This window comes from Lissotriton helveticus, chromosome 7, assembly GCF_964261635.1.
Source record: "Lissotriton helveticus chromosome 7, aLisHel1.1, whole genome shotgun sequence".
Classification (NCBI taxonomy): Eukaryota; Metazoa; Chordata; class Amphibia; order Caudata; family Salamandridae; genus Lissotriton; species Lissotriton helveticus.
This window is the reverse complement of record NC_136068.1, coordinates 129,548,091-129,562,001: the sequence shown is the minus strand read 5'-3', so window position 1 is coordinate 129,562,001 and position 13,911 is coordinate 129,548,091. Positions and strand designations below refer to the sequence as shown.

The following is a 13,911-nucleotide window of genomic DNA, read 5'->3' as shown; positions in this document are numbered from 1 at the left end:
TAATGTATGGATTATGGAGCTTTGCAGGTAAGTAAACATATAAATAAGTAAAACGAATTTCGTTGCCCGCACTGCATCGCATTTGGGGATGCAGTGCATGCAACAAAATTCGTTTTATTTATTTATATGTTTACTTACCTGTAAAGCTCCATAATCCATACGTTACTACCCCCGCTCTGCCCCTCCCCTCCCCACGTCACCGCCCTGCAGGTACGGCAAGCAAACAGCCAGTTACAAAACACAAAGCCAGTGGTAAGCAATGGGTGGAATGCATTCCCAGGTAAGCTTTTCCCAGGTAAGCTTTCCCAATGTGCCCAAGAAGTCTCTAGCAAACCAGACTTCGACCTAAAAATAAGGTATGTGCATAATACTGCACAACTTGAGCAGTAATCGGTCCAGAGGCAGCGTGTAGCTGTACAGTCTGAGCAAAAAACATTTTTTTAAAGTCTAAAAGTTGTAAATGGAAGATGAGAATATGAGTGTGGGTAAGAGGAAGAAGTGGGGAAGGTGCAGGAGTTGGGAAGCAAGAGCAGCGCAAAACAAGAGTGGTGGGAGAAAACCGAATGAGCTGGTGAGTCAAGGTGGAAGAGACGGGAAGGCCCAGAGACCGGAAAGTATTGTGCTCCCTTCAAGTAGTAAAAGCTAAATTCAAAAATAGTTCCGCACGTAAGCAGTGGAGGGATACATCTCATCCAATCAGAAATCATGGTAAAGTGTAAATACTCCAGTGTAGTGACGCAGTAAAATAGTGAGGATAGCCATGGAATAAGGAGCAAGGTGCCAAGATGGACACGAAAGTCACCCAATCACAAGCAAAAGGCTGCCGCAAAGCCCACTCGAGTGTATGTTAACGTATGAGACACAATGATGTCTGAGATAGAAACCTAAACTGTCTGTACCAAAAACAACGCACTTGTCTGCTGCTGCAACCTGAATCCAGAGCCTGTTCACTTCCTCGAGGTAAAATGTTAACCATAGTCAAATAATTTCTCTGAAACCGATGTTTCCTCAATTTCATTAAAATGGTTGTAATGTCTTACTTATACAGGCGAAGGTAACAGAACAGAACACAGGAAGCTTTAAGCATTTAGGGACAGATTTACAAGCCCTTTGCGCCACTTTTGTGTCACTTTTAACATGGGAAAGGTGACGCAAAAGTGGCACAAGGGGCTTGTAAATCTGTCCCTTAGAGCTCAGACGTCAGCAACGCAGACGTTCCCACACTATCGAGGCGCAGGGCCTCACTCGTGTCCTTTAGCCAGAGCTGCAGACTTTGGAACTGGGGAACCAGGTTGGAGTCTCGGCGTCAGCTCAACATCCTGTGATTCTGGGCAAATCACTTAATCTCCCCGTGCCTACCATAAATGAATGTAACCTTGTTGTGTTTATATTTATATCCATTTATTTTTTTGAAAAAATCAATATACAACATATATACACAAAATTCGATATACAAAAACAATCACAAACACATCTGTACACAAATATATACAGTTCCTGTTTAGCCTAATTATTACTGTGGATGCAAAACACGATTTGTTAGAAAACACGATAATTATCTTTTGCAATCCATATAAGTGGAGATAGCCCCAGGGCTTTAAGTGGGCCGGGTCTCACCGGGTCGGAGTAACGGCAGTTTTTTTAAGGAGACCTCGAAACGGGTCTCTATCGGGCTCTGTTTTGTGCCCTGGCACTGGCGGTCCGTAACTAACAACCATTAACAAAGGCAATAGTCCTGACTTGTTGTAGGTATGATGTTACTTATTTATTTTATTTATTTTGAAAGTTTTATATAGCGCGGACAAGATCCTTGCAGATATCAGAGCGCTTTACAAAGAGAAGTACATGAGGGAGCATGGTTAAACAGATAAATCAATAGGTCCATGAGTACAAATTGGTGGCGACTAAGCCCAACATGAGAACAAAGTAGTACAACTAGGTGGTTACAAAGCTAAACATGTGAGTAATAGACAGTTAAATACAAATAATCAAAAGGGTCAAACATGTAGTATAGCTCGGTGCAGAGTACTAACAGTGATCAAGATAGTAGTTCAGGTGTATTTAGCCATGAGGATAGCTTTTACTTCATTTTTAAAGAGTGTGGTGGACGAGATAAGCCTGGTTTCGGTCGGGAGAGAGTTCCAGATCCTAGGCGCCATTCCCGAGAAGGAGTGCTTATATGTTTTTTCCTTCCGGAATCTTCGAGGTTTCAACAGAAGATTGTTTTTGCCTCTGGTGTTTCTAGTTCCTCCAGAGATTGTCAGTTTCTGAGCGAGGTATCCGGGTGAGTTTAGATGTACCGCCTTGTGTGTCATGCAGGTGATTTTCAGATGTATTCTAGCTTCAAATGGCAGCCAGTTCCGGGATTTCAGGTCAGGAGTAATATGGGAGTGTTTTTTTGACCCAGTGATGAGTCTCGCTGCAGCGTTTAGAGAGGCTCTTAGGGGTGCGGTTGTAGTTAGGGGGAGTCCGCAGAGGGCGATGCTGCCGTATTCTATTCGAGGGATGACTAGTGCTTGTACTGCCGTTTGGAAGTCTTTGGCTGGGAGGTAGGGTTTAAGTTTCCTCAGAGTGTTGATCTGGAAGTTTGCTCCCTTTGTTGCCTTGCTGATATGTTGCTGCATGTTCAGATTGGTGTCGAGTGTTATGCCTAGGGATTTTGCTGAGTCCACAATGGTGGGTTGGACATTGAGTGCAGTTAGGTCTTTAAGCCAAATTTGAGTGGTGGAGACCTTCGCTGGAGGTGAGATCAGAAGGAACTCTGTTTTCAAGGCATTGAGTTTGAGATGATTGTCGGCCAGCCATGATTGGGTGCTTCTGATCGTTGAGTTCAGGAGCAAGATGTCCTTGGGGGACTGTAATTTGAGATAAAGCTGGGTGTCATCTGCGTACATGTGAAAGTGTACATTGGATGCTTGTAGCAAGGTAGTGAGCGGTTCCATGACTAGGTTGAACATATATCCAGATAAACTCAAAAAGATTACAGCAGTGCTCAACTGGTTTCACATTTAATCGTCGATGTCTTACCTCATACACAGCTAGGTCAATGCCCGCGTAAGGGATGATGCCCAGCATGTTGGGCACGTAGCCCTTGTAGAAAGCAGTCATGCCTTCCTTCAGGAGGATCTTCTTGCCACAGTCCAGCATACCCATGTATTGCCCGGTTTTCCTCAGTGCCATACGAGTCTTCAAAACCTCCATGGGGTAAATGCTGCTCTGTGCAATGGCCCCAGCCAGTGAACCCGCCACCAGGTGCTCGTGAATCCGCAAAGTCTCCTGGTCACTTCCAATGAGATGCTTTATCTGCTCATAGGCCATGAACTTGATTGCAGACTCTGGGGCGATTTTTAAGACATTGATGCCGTTGCCTCTCCAGAGGGATCGCACACCGCCCTCCCGCAGCATCTGGCTGAAGTCGCCGACAATGCACATGTTGTTACTGCGCGTGGCATGAACCTGCATGAGCACCTTCAGCCGGTCCAGGGGGGCCGTGCAAGTTCGTGACACGGCCCCAGCCCCGCCACCTGCCACCAGGTGCCTCCACAGCATGCCCCTCTGCTTCTCCTCCGCCGTGAACTCGTCGGGCACTGCCAGGTTCTCGCCAACATCCAAAATCGTAGCATGCTTCCAGTACAAGATAATCTCCGGAATGTTCTCAGCTGGGTGCAAGAGGTGGTAATCCCGCCACTCGTTCCAGTTAATAGTCATCGTGCCGTCCTTGTCCATGCTCTTGAGAATCTTCTCTGCTTGTTGCTCAGAGATGCTGACACCCAGATCTCGAAGAGACTGCGTGATCTCCTGGGCATCGATGTGGCCATCGTTCTTCGTGTCCAGACTCTTGAAGACCAGCCGCAGCTTCTTCTCGTGGTCGTGCAGGTAGTGCACAAACTCTTCGAAGTCCAGCTGTCCGTCCAGGTCCTTGTCTCCCGCCTTCACGATTTTCCTCAGCTCCCCCTCGGTGCGGTGCACCCCCAGCCGCCGGAGCCCCACGCGCAGGTCGGTGACGCAGAGCCCCCCGTCGCGGTTGACGTCGAGCTGCTGGAAGAGCCGCTGCAGCCGCTGCTCCTGCTCGGGGCCCCCACACTGGGCGCCGCCGCAGGGGGCCGGGGGGGGGGGCTCGCACTGGCACAGCGCCCCCCCCCAGGAGCGGGGGCAGCGAGGGCCGCAGGGGCATGAGGGGGCTTCCGGGGGCCGCCGCTGACGTGTCCGTACTTGTTGTGTCATATATCTGGATGCAATGACAAAAACAGCAAAATACAAGTCAGCAGCACGCTATGCTGAGAACAGATTTTTAGCGTAAATGTTTTAAGCCACTCCCTTAATTGCATTTCCCACGTCCCTTTGAGAGACCCCCCCCCCCGTTTTTTCATCCCACTTAAAGCCCTGTTTAGCCCATCTACATAGACACAATGGGCCTTATTTATGAAGGCCTTGCGCTGCCGGTGCGTCACTTTTAAAATGGAAAAAAGTGACGCACCGGCGGCGCAAGGCCTTCATAAATAAGGCCCAATGAGAGGGAAGGCTCTTGAACCCGCTTTACTCTTTAAGGGGCATATTACCAAGGGGGGGCGATAGACAATTATCGCCGAGCGGCGATAATTGTATCGCCCTATTAGCAAGCTGTCGCTAACTGATGTTAGCGACAGCTTCTAGGCGATAGCGAGCGGTTTGGGGCCCGCTTTGCATGTCAGCGATGTTTATCGCTAATGACATGCAAAGTGGGCATACCCAGCCCGTTAGCGACTGAAAGCAGTCGATAACGTCGCTATCGCCTATTAACAAGGCAGGCGTAGCGTTGGAAATATTCGCGCTAAGCGCGAATATCTCCAAAAACTAACGCCTGCTCAGACCAGTTCTTAGCCATGTTATCCAATGGGATGTGGATAACATGGCTAAGAGCATTTTGTCGCTAATGCGTGAATATCGCTGTATCATCAGCGATATTCACGCTATCGCCGGAAAATGTATCGCTTTGGAGATAAACGTTGCTAATAGCACGTTATCTCAGCGATATTTTCCGGCGATGCTTAGCGATACAAAATTCGTTGCTAAGCCTAGTTAGCGATAAATATCGCTAATCGTTGGTAATATGCACCTAAGTTCTGCTGAATAATTCCTTTTTGTATATAATTCTGATTCTTTAGGGCTTCTCCCAGAATATATGACATATATCTGTATATATTTGTCTACAGATGTGCTTGTGATTGTTTTCGTATATATCGAATTTTGTGTGTATATATGTTGTATATTGATTTTTTCATAAAAAATATATGGAAATAAATATAAACACAACTTGGGACCACATGCTGGTATATGGTTTTTGAATACATAAAGACATCTTTTTGATATATATTCCTGGTGAAGGACTAATTCAAGTGTCCTTCCATTATATAAGATCGTCAGATCGATTCCGCCGCATCACTTTCTCTATTTTCCAGTGTAGAGTGCCCTACAGTGCATGGCAGCATCTCATTCTCAGCTGGTTTTCCATTTCGTGAAACCCTCTCTGAAGCTGAAAAGCGCAATCTGCTGCCCTCTCTCGGCCAAAAGCAGAAGTTACGTGATATTAAACAGGAAGCTAATGTAATTCCAGCTGTCAAGATCGCTCGATTTCCAGCAGAACTGAGAAGGGTTTAGCCTGGTTCTGTCTCCGTCCGCTGGAGTTAAACACTGCCCCTGCTACAGCCGGCAGAGTATACCAGATATAACCAGTAATCGTCAGGTCACGATCCCCAGCTAAACCCACTAAAGCCACACGTACGCGGGCAGAGCGCTTACACTTCCCAGGGGTCCGTGCGAGTATGTCACCCAATGCAAGGGGTTTCCTTAGACTTCTGGGACATGTAGTCCTTTTATAATGGGCTACAAAGCACTGCAAGTCACAATGCTAGGCCAAACCTCGACTGGATGACCTAGTCACTCATCGACATGGGAAAATTGAAAGACTTGGGACTTCATTTATGAGGCCCTGCGTCACTTTTACGCCGCCAGTGCGTCACTTTGTGTGACGCACCAGAAGCGTAAAAAAATGTGCCTTGTTGCACCAGATTTACAAAGTGACGCATCTAGGTAGATGCGTCACTTTGTAAACCCCTGCGCCACATTATACCTGCGCCAGGTATAATGTATGCAGGGGGGCGTTCCGATGCAAGAAAGGGTTGTGGAAGTGACGCAGTGAAATCTATAAGATTTCACTGCGCCACTTCTAGGACACAAATGCGTCAATATCTTACGCCTGCCTCCTCACAGCAGGTGTAAGACTGACGCAGGCCCTTTCACATGGGGCTTGCCTTTCGGGTATTGCATGAGGATGCATTTTCAAAAGGCACACGTACATGGCGTGTTCGTGCCTTTATACGTACAGAAATTCTAACCCCCTGATCCCAACCGGAAACTGAGTGTGCAAGGAATTAAGAATGGCATATCTCCGCATAACAGTCCTGGGCCTGCTTAAAAGAAAATATTATTACGTGTGTTAGTCTATTTGGGTCCATTGAAAAAAGCCAAGACTGCAAGTCCCAGAATGCACCGATTTGTTAAATGAACGGTAAGCAATGGATGCGAGACGTTCATCAGAAATTTTGTGATATGCAAAACACTATTTTAGCTATTCTAAGGTTGATAAAATGAAATGGGTTTTAATGGGCAGTAAGACACATTCATTGTTAAGTGCCAAAGATCAGTAATGTGTGTTTTATAATCGATTTTTATTAGAGTAATTACAAGCATAGACAGATGTAACTGGCAACCCTTTCCAAGCCATGTTAATAAAATGACTTCCTCCAACAGCCTTCATTACTGTGCTCTGATTCTCCCTCCTTAGTACATTTCTCTATTTACAAAAAAAGCCTTTCTTGGACTCTGACTAGTCCATTTTTCATTGTTTGCGGACCGTAAAAGACACCCACGTGGTGCCAGACAAAAAAATTCCCCCCTCCCCTCCAGATATATTTGTCTTAACCTGGGTAAATAGCCCCTGGTCTCCAGAGCTAGAGACACAGACAAGGGACAGGTCAGCATGCAGCTGGCCCCACCCCCACCCAAGAATGTGGCATGGTGATTTGTGTAGGTGGCCCCCACTTGTTTCTGAGAAGTCAGGAAAACAACAATGGTGTAGAGACAAATCATTATTATGCAATATTCTGCTCTGAGTGTATTAAATACAACTTAAGTCGACATATATTACCTTCCTTATAGATATATACCTTCCATGTAGTTATTTATCTTTATATGTGTTACTTTGCTTTTAATTCAGCATCTCCAATGCACTGCCATATATCTCACCCTATACCTCTCACAATATATCCTCTACCTCCACTCTGACTCATCTGAAACCTCATTCTACTGCTCTTTCCAATGCACTACTCTATTTCTCACCCTATACCTCTCTTAATATATCCTCTGCCTCCACTCTCTCACTCATCCCAAACCCCATTCAACTACTATGATCCCCGAAAAAACCTTTCTAGACTCATCCCTCCTCTCCTCCTCCTTGCATCATCTCATACCTCTTTTACTATTTAGATCTCCCAAAGAAGCCTTTCTAAACCCTTCCCTCTGACTCTTCCCACTCCACCTCCCCTTTACTCATCCCAAACCTCCCCCTGCTGCTATGAACTAAAAAAAAACTTTCTAGACCCTTCCCTCTTCTATCCCTCCACTATCCTTTTCAATCCAAATAACAGACTAACATGTCCACCGCTCAAATTAATTTCATACTTCCCTTTACTAATTCACCACTAATCTTTTTTGGGTTCCGCAGTAGTGTGCTACTCGCCGAAAAAGCGCTTTGACGCCTCGTCAAGGGTAGTAAGCGCTATATAAATGCAAATACAAGTACGATTCCAATTAAAAGTGAAAAATAATTGTAATGATAAATATTAGTGCATTAGCCCAGGCATTTGGAAAATTAACAAAAATAATACACCTAACTTTGTTTAAGAGTTAACAAAATCCTGCATTGTAATTACTGATGATCTTTAGGTATGGAGTGCGGGAAAGCCAGAGCCAACTGGCATAGATTAGAGCTCGTTGGTTTGCAGGGTTTTTTAAAAGTGGTTGTTGTCAGTCCCCGTCTTGGGAGCACAGGGCAGGCCAGGGACACTGGGCCCCAACCGTGGTGATTGAGGTCTCTTGACACAGGAGCCCTGAGTCCCTCCTGCTATGGCCCTGCAAAATGCGTCAAGAGCAACCTTTTCCGCACTTAACTCTCAGGGTAGTGCTGGCAAGTAGCCGCACGCTTCTCAGGGATGTAGTGTTGAGGGCAAGAGAACAGACTCAACAGTAAAGCCCAGTGTTTTTTTTAAGGGAAAAGAAAGTATTTTAATCTCAGAGCAGGACTACAAAATCTTATCGGTATATTATAGAGGGTTGTCATAGGTTGTGTTCTAACAATGAGATGCAACAACCCCTCCTTCCCGGTAACTGTCCTATTCCCCCGTTATGGTCGAGATCCCACTGTTACCATCCCCAGTACTCTATGGTTTTAGGCGGGGGTTAGGACAATGGCGGCTCCTCCGCTATGTTTCCTGTTGCTTTGCGGGCGGGTGGGTGGGGCTGCTTTGCTCTCGGAGCAGGGCAGGGGAGAAGTGGTTTGCCCACTCCAAAATTGCACAATGACCGTTTGGTCGGCGCTCTCGGGCCGCCCAAACTAGTCATACTCACTTTCCCCTTCTTCATGCAGGCTGCATTACAGCATGCATGGCGAACATGCCCACCCATCCAGCCCCTGGTTGAACGCAGTGTCACGGCGCTCAGACCAATCACAATGCTGCATTGTAATGTTGTGATTGGCTTTGAGGAGGGAGCCTGTGCTGCCTGCTTCCTGTTCCTGAAGCTGGAGGCAGGGGAGCAGGAGCAGAGATGCGGGACCTGGCGGAAAGGTACGTTTAAAAAAAATGTTTTTGGTATTATCCCTCCGACAATCGTAACATCCCCCTACACCCCTCTGGCGCGATGCCCCCATGACCCCCTGCACTCACTCCCATCCGCAAGCCATGACAGCCAACACTATGTTAGGATCAGGTGCAGATGGCTCTAATGTTATCAGTGGTCCAGGAACAAGTCAGTTCAATGTCTTTTTCATTCCTTTTAGCAAATATTCTCAATGAGGTTTGGAAGACAAGCCCCGCCAGCCTGCTTCTCTTGTCCCCATGAGGCAGCTAACCCACATGGTTTACCTGATGGTCATTTGTGGTCATCCGGACCATGTGGTGGATGTGGATTGCATCCCATCTCCATGCCGATGACTCATTTTTCATGTAGAGTGTAGGGAAAGCTTCTTTCTTGACAAGAGTTTTGGAAAGAGTCAGTGAGGCAGCACTGTGCATCAGTGTAAACAACGGGTTCAGGCAGATCAGGTCGATTACCCCTTTTCAAGGTTTGCCCGGCGTTAGCCGCTTCTCACCCAACTCACGATTATCAAATAAAGAGGCAGGCGCTGGAGACTGGAAGGCAGGAAACAGGAGTTTTATTTCCGACGGAGCAGAACACATCAGATCGGACAACGAGGTATCGTTTCGAGGTGCTCTAACAACATCTCTGAGGCCTGGCCTCTTATACATAGTTTTATGGTTTTATTGCATTCATTGCATCCGTAATATTACTTTGAAGTACAGCATGACATCCTCGGAATCCCCGGTCCAGGCCCGTTCCCACACACATCTACAGTAGAGTTCCCACCCCGATCTCAGCATGTGATGGCAATCGCGCAGCTGGACATTCCACTGGGAACGGGAATGTAGGCGATCGGTCGGATCTAGGGGTGTGAGGGCATTGATTAATCCCCGCTCCTTTGATGTGAGGCGAGGTCCTACTGTAGGGGCAATAAACTGCATCTGTTGGGCTAAGTGATGGCCTGGGATCAGGCCGAACAATCGGGCAAGGAGGAAGAGGTTATTAAAGGGCCTGTTTTATGAATGAGATGAAAGAGTTTGGGGGTTCAGCACGGGATGTGGCTCGGAGGCAGGGTCGCGCTGGAGGTGTGTTTAGGGCTCAAGCAGGAGAGACCGGGGCTGTCAGGGGGGGGTGCTTGCGAGGACGGGGAGTGAGGGGGAGAGACGCGCTGGCTATCGGCAGTAGGCAGAGAGGTCATGGCACCTAAAAATGGCTGCTGCGCATATTTGTGCGTGAGTCTGAGGAAATGGACAAGATGGCGCAGATGATGTTCAGTTCACAAACTAGATTTCAACAGTCCTCCCTTTTAACATGTCTCGCCAACTTGTCATTTCGGATCTATCCCCATAAGGCCACGTATTTCCACCTCATAGAGGGGACTCATATGCTCAGTTCCGAAGTCCAAAGTCTTAGGGCACATGCAGTTGGCAATGAGTGAACACAAAGGTGGCAAGCATTGAATACCTAGGCAACACCCACACAGTACCACGACCGGTATCAATATAAATGTAAACAACCTCCATCCCCAATCCTTCAAAGTACCCCAGAACCAGCTCCCAAGCGACCATCCTTCCTGCTCCTGGTGAACCTCTGAGGAAAGTCTGTGGAGGTGCTCGATTGCTTAGTAGACTGAGGGCGAGTTATCTGGCATGTAGGTGCAACAGCTGGACCCGATGATGCGGCATGCTCCTCCACGGTCAGCTAGAACCACATCGAGAACAAGGCGGTTCTGAAGAGCCACCAGGCGGACTGCCTGAAGCTCGGCCGTATTGTTAGTGAGGATGCCAGCCGTGATGTTCATGGTCGTTTCTACTGCCTGGGTCAGGTGTCGGATGGCGCGGCTGTTTGCCATTGGGCCCCACAGAGGAACAAGTCCCTTCATTGCATCCAGGAACTGTGCTCCGGTGGAGTCGGCTTGTTCAATGTCTTTTGCGCGTTTCTGCCGGTGATGGTTTGCTGGGGCCACGTACGTTGGAGGGAGAATGAAGGCGATGTAGCAAGTACCCCCCAACCTTTTGGAAGCCAAGTGTAAGCTTTGGTGCCACAAACAAAGTACATATTCGGAGAAGCAACAAAGGAGGGGGGATCAATTGAGTCCAATGTTCTGGTGATGTGGCAGGAACTGTGGCCCACCAGCTGTGTTCCCAGGCCTTCGAGGCACACGAGGCCCGTGACATTGATAACAGACAGAGCCACAGTCAGAGTGGCAGCAGTTCGTTTCCGTAGGTAGGAGAAGGTGGGTCTGGCTGGATTATGGAACACCTGCATTTCAACTCGTTCCTTGGCAGGGATGTCCATCTGGAAGGAGGGACCAGAGGTCAAAGGACAAAAGGGAGCAGATGTTCTTCCGGTTTTGTTCAGCCAGAACCCATGGTAGAAGTGTGACACTGTTTGACCTGAAGTGGCGTTGTCCTTGTAGCTCTCTTGCAAGAGAATCAACCAGGCAAGGCAGGAGCCGTGAACTGAGAAAGGGGAAGGGATGAAAGGGATGGAGTGTCCGGTGGCATGCGGGAGCAACCCGCAGATCCAGCAGTTGGTGGCATTGGCGGCAAGGTTGTGTTGGTGCAACAGTTGCACGAAGGAATTGTTCCAGAACTCCTTACGCCTTTCTCGGAGCTGAGGCGAAAGGGAGATCAGGTGATGCTCTTTCATAGTGGTTGGCTGTGCAGTGGTCAGCAATATCTGATGAGCGGGTGCGCTCTCTTCTACGATCCAGAAGGAAGTCATGAGGAGGAGGCAAAAGAGGAGGACAATGAAAAGGGCAATTGTCTTCGATTTGTGTATACTGTCAGTCTTTGGGTTCCGGTAGTGGGTATTTCCGGTTGCTTCCATCATCTTCTTATCTGGCGCTTCCATCATCTTCGAGGTGCTCGGTAGTGGGCAGAACCACAGACTTCGTTTAGCTTCTCTCCGGGTAACCCTTGGTTGTGTTTAGGCTACCGTTCTGAGATTCAACTCAGTCTGTGGTCTACTTAGCCGAAGCTCCCTCCTTTCGACGCAGGAAATACCCTTCCCTGGATGGCACAGTGTGATCAGAGATTTTTGCAAGTTCGAGTGCCTCGGTATCAGGATAACAGTTCAGTGATGGCCGGTCTTTGTTCAGCAGTTCTTCTTGGGTGCTGACGTTTTCTGTCGTGGCCAGGGTCGAGGAGACCTTCTTACAGTGGTGCGCGTGCAGCCAGTGTCGTTTCCCCTCCACTCGAAGAGCCGTCCGGGTGGTGATCAGTACTTGCCAGGGGCCCGTCCACCGGGGTTCCAGACTCTTCGCCCGTTGGAAATTTCGGATCAGCACATAATCCCCCGGTTGGATATCGTGACCCGGACCCCTGGAAGCATCGGGGATGGCCTGCTGCACCTGCTGATGAATGACAGACAACGTTTTAGTCAATTTGCACAAGTAATCAGACAGTAGGACGTCCGGGACGTCGTGAATGGAGGTCGGCTTAGGGGCAGTCCAGAGGTTCATTGGTCGCCCAAATACAACCTCGTAGGGGGTCAAATGGTGCTTAGTGGGAGTGGAACGCATCGATAGCAATGCCAGTGGGAGGGCATCTGGCCATTTAAGTCCTGTGGTGGCCACTATCTTCGACAGTTTTAGTTTCAGTGTGGCGTTGTGTCGCTCAACTAAGCCAGCAGATTGGGGTTGAAAAACTGCATGAAACCTCTGTTTTACACCCAACCCTTTCAAGATTAGTTGGATAACTTCGGCTATGAAGTGGGGGCCGTTGTCGCTCCATAGAATTCGACAAAGACCGTAGCGAGGGAAAAACTCTTTCAGCAGTACCTTGGCAGTGGTCATGGCAGTGTTATCACGGGTTGGATAGGCTTCTACCCATTTGCTGAAAGCACACACAATGACTAATACACACTTCAGGCTTTGGCATCTTTCTAGTTGGATGTAGTCCATCTGGAGGACCTCAAAAGGATGGTCGGGGACCCCAAACCCTCCCCGGGGTACCACAGTTCCTTTCCCAGGGTTATGTTACAGGCAGATAAGGCATTGCTGGACCAGGCGTCTGGCTGAGTCGGGGATTTTGTCGTTGTGCCAGACCTTGGAGATGAGTTCGATCATGGGGGCAGATCCTATGTGTGCAGGGGAGTGAGCCATAGTCAGTATGGGGATCAGGTATGAATTGGGTAGCAACCATTTGTTAGTGTCCTTTGTCCGCCAGCAGCCTTCATCGTCTTTCATTCCCACCCGTGTCCATTCAGTCAATTTGTGTAGTGAGCTGGCCATCTGGATGTCCCTAATCGTTTCCCTAGCGTCAGTCCATTTTTCTGCTTGTGACCTGGTCACATACATGCGTGTCGTCGTCCTATTCTCAGCTGTGGTTCGGGCGGTGATGTCGGCCAGCGCGTTTCCCTGTCCGACTAAGTCTGTCACCTTCCTGTGTGCTTGGCATTTGATTACAGCTAATCGTTTGGGGAGGAGAACTGCTTCAATCAGGGCGGAGACTAGATCTCCGTGGAGGATGGGCGTGCCGTGGGACGTCAGGAATCCCCTTTCTCTCCACAAGAGTCCAAAATGATGAACCACTCCGAAGGCGTACTGGCTGTCCGTGTAAATGTTTGTCGTAGTCCCTGTTGCTATAATACATGCTCGTGTGAGGGCAATCAGTTCTGCCGCCTGTGCGGATCGTTGCGTGATGCGGGCGGTTTCAACTACAGTTCGGGCTGTGGTAACTGCATAGGCAGCTGAGGTGGTGCCGTCGGGGAGTTTTATGCAAGAGCCGTCTACCCATAGCTCTCCGTCAGGGTCTGTGAAGGCGGTGTCTCGGAGGTCAACTCTACTCCTAGTCTGTTCGTCTGTGAGGGTCACACAGTCATGTATAGGGGGGGACATTTGGGTCGTTTTCGGGCAGAGGCAACAAGGTGGCTGGGTTCAGTGTGGTGCATCTTTTCAGCGTGATGTGGGGTGCAAGTAGAGTCAGTTCGTATCCGGTCAGTCGTGTGCTAGTCAGGTGTTGCGTCTTAGTCTGGTTGAGGAGGGTGTCAACAGCATGGGGCACCAATACC

General features: G+C 48.5%; 1 pseudogene; it reads right to left on the bottom strand.

Annotated features, from left to right (window-relative positions):
• Window positions 1-4,174, bottom strand: part of LOC144768967 (calcium-binding mitochondrial carrier protein SCaMC-2-like) — a 40,894-nt pseudogene extending 36,720 nt beyond the window's left edge.
• Window positions 4,175-13,911: the final 9,737 nt, after the last annotated feature.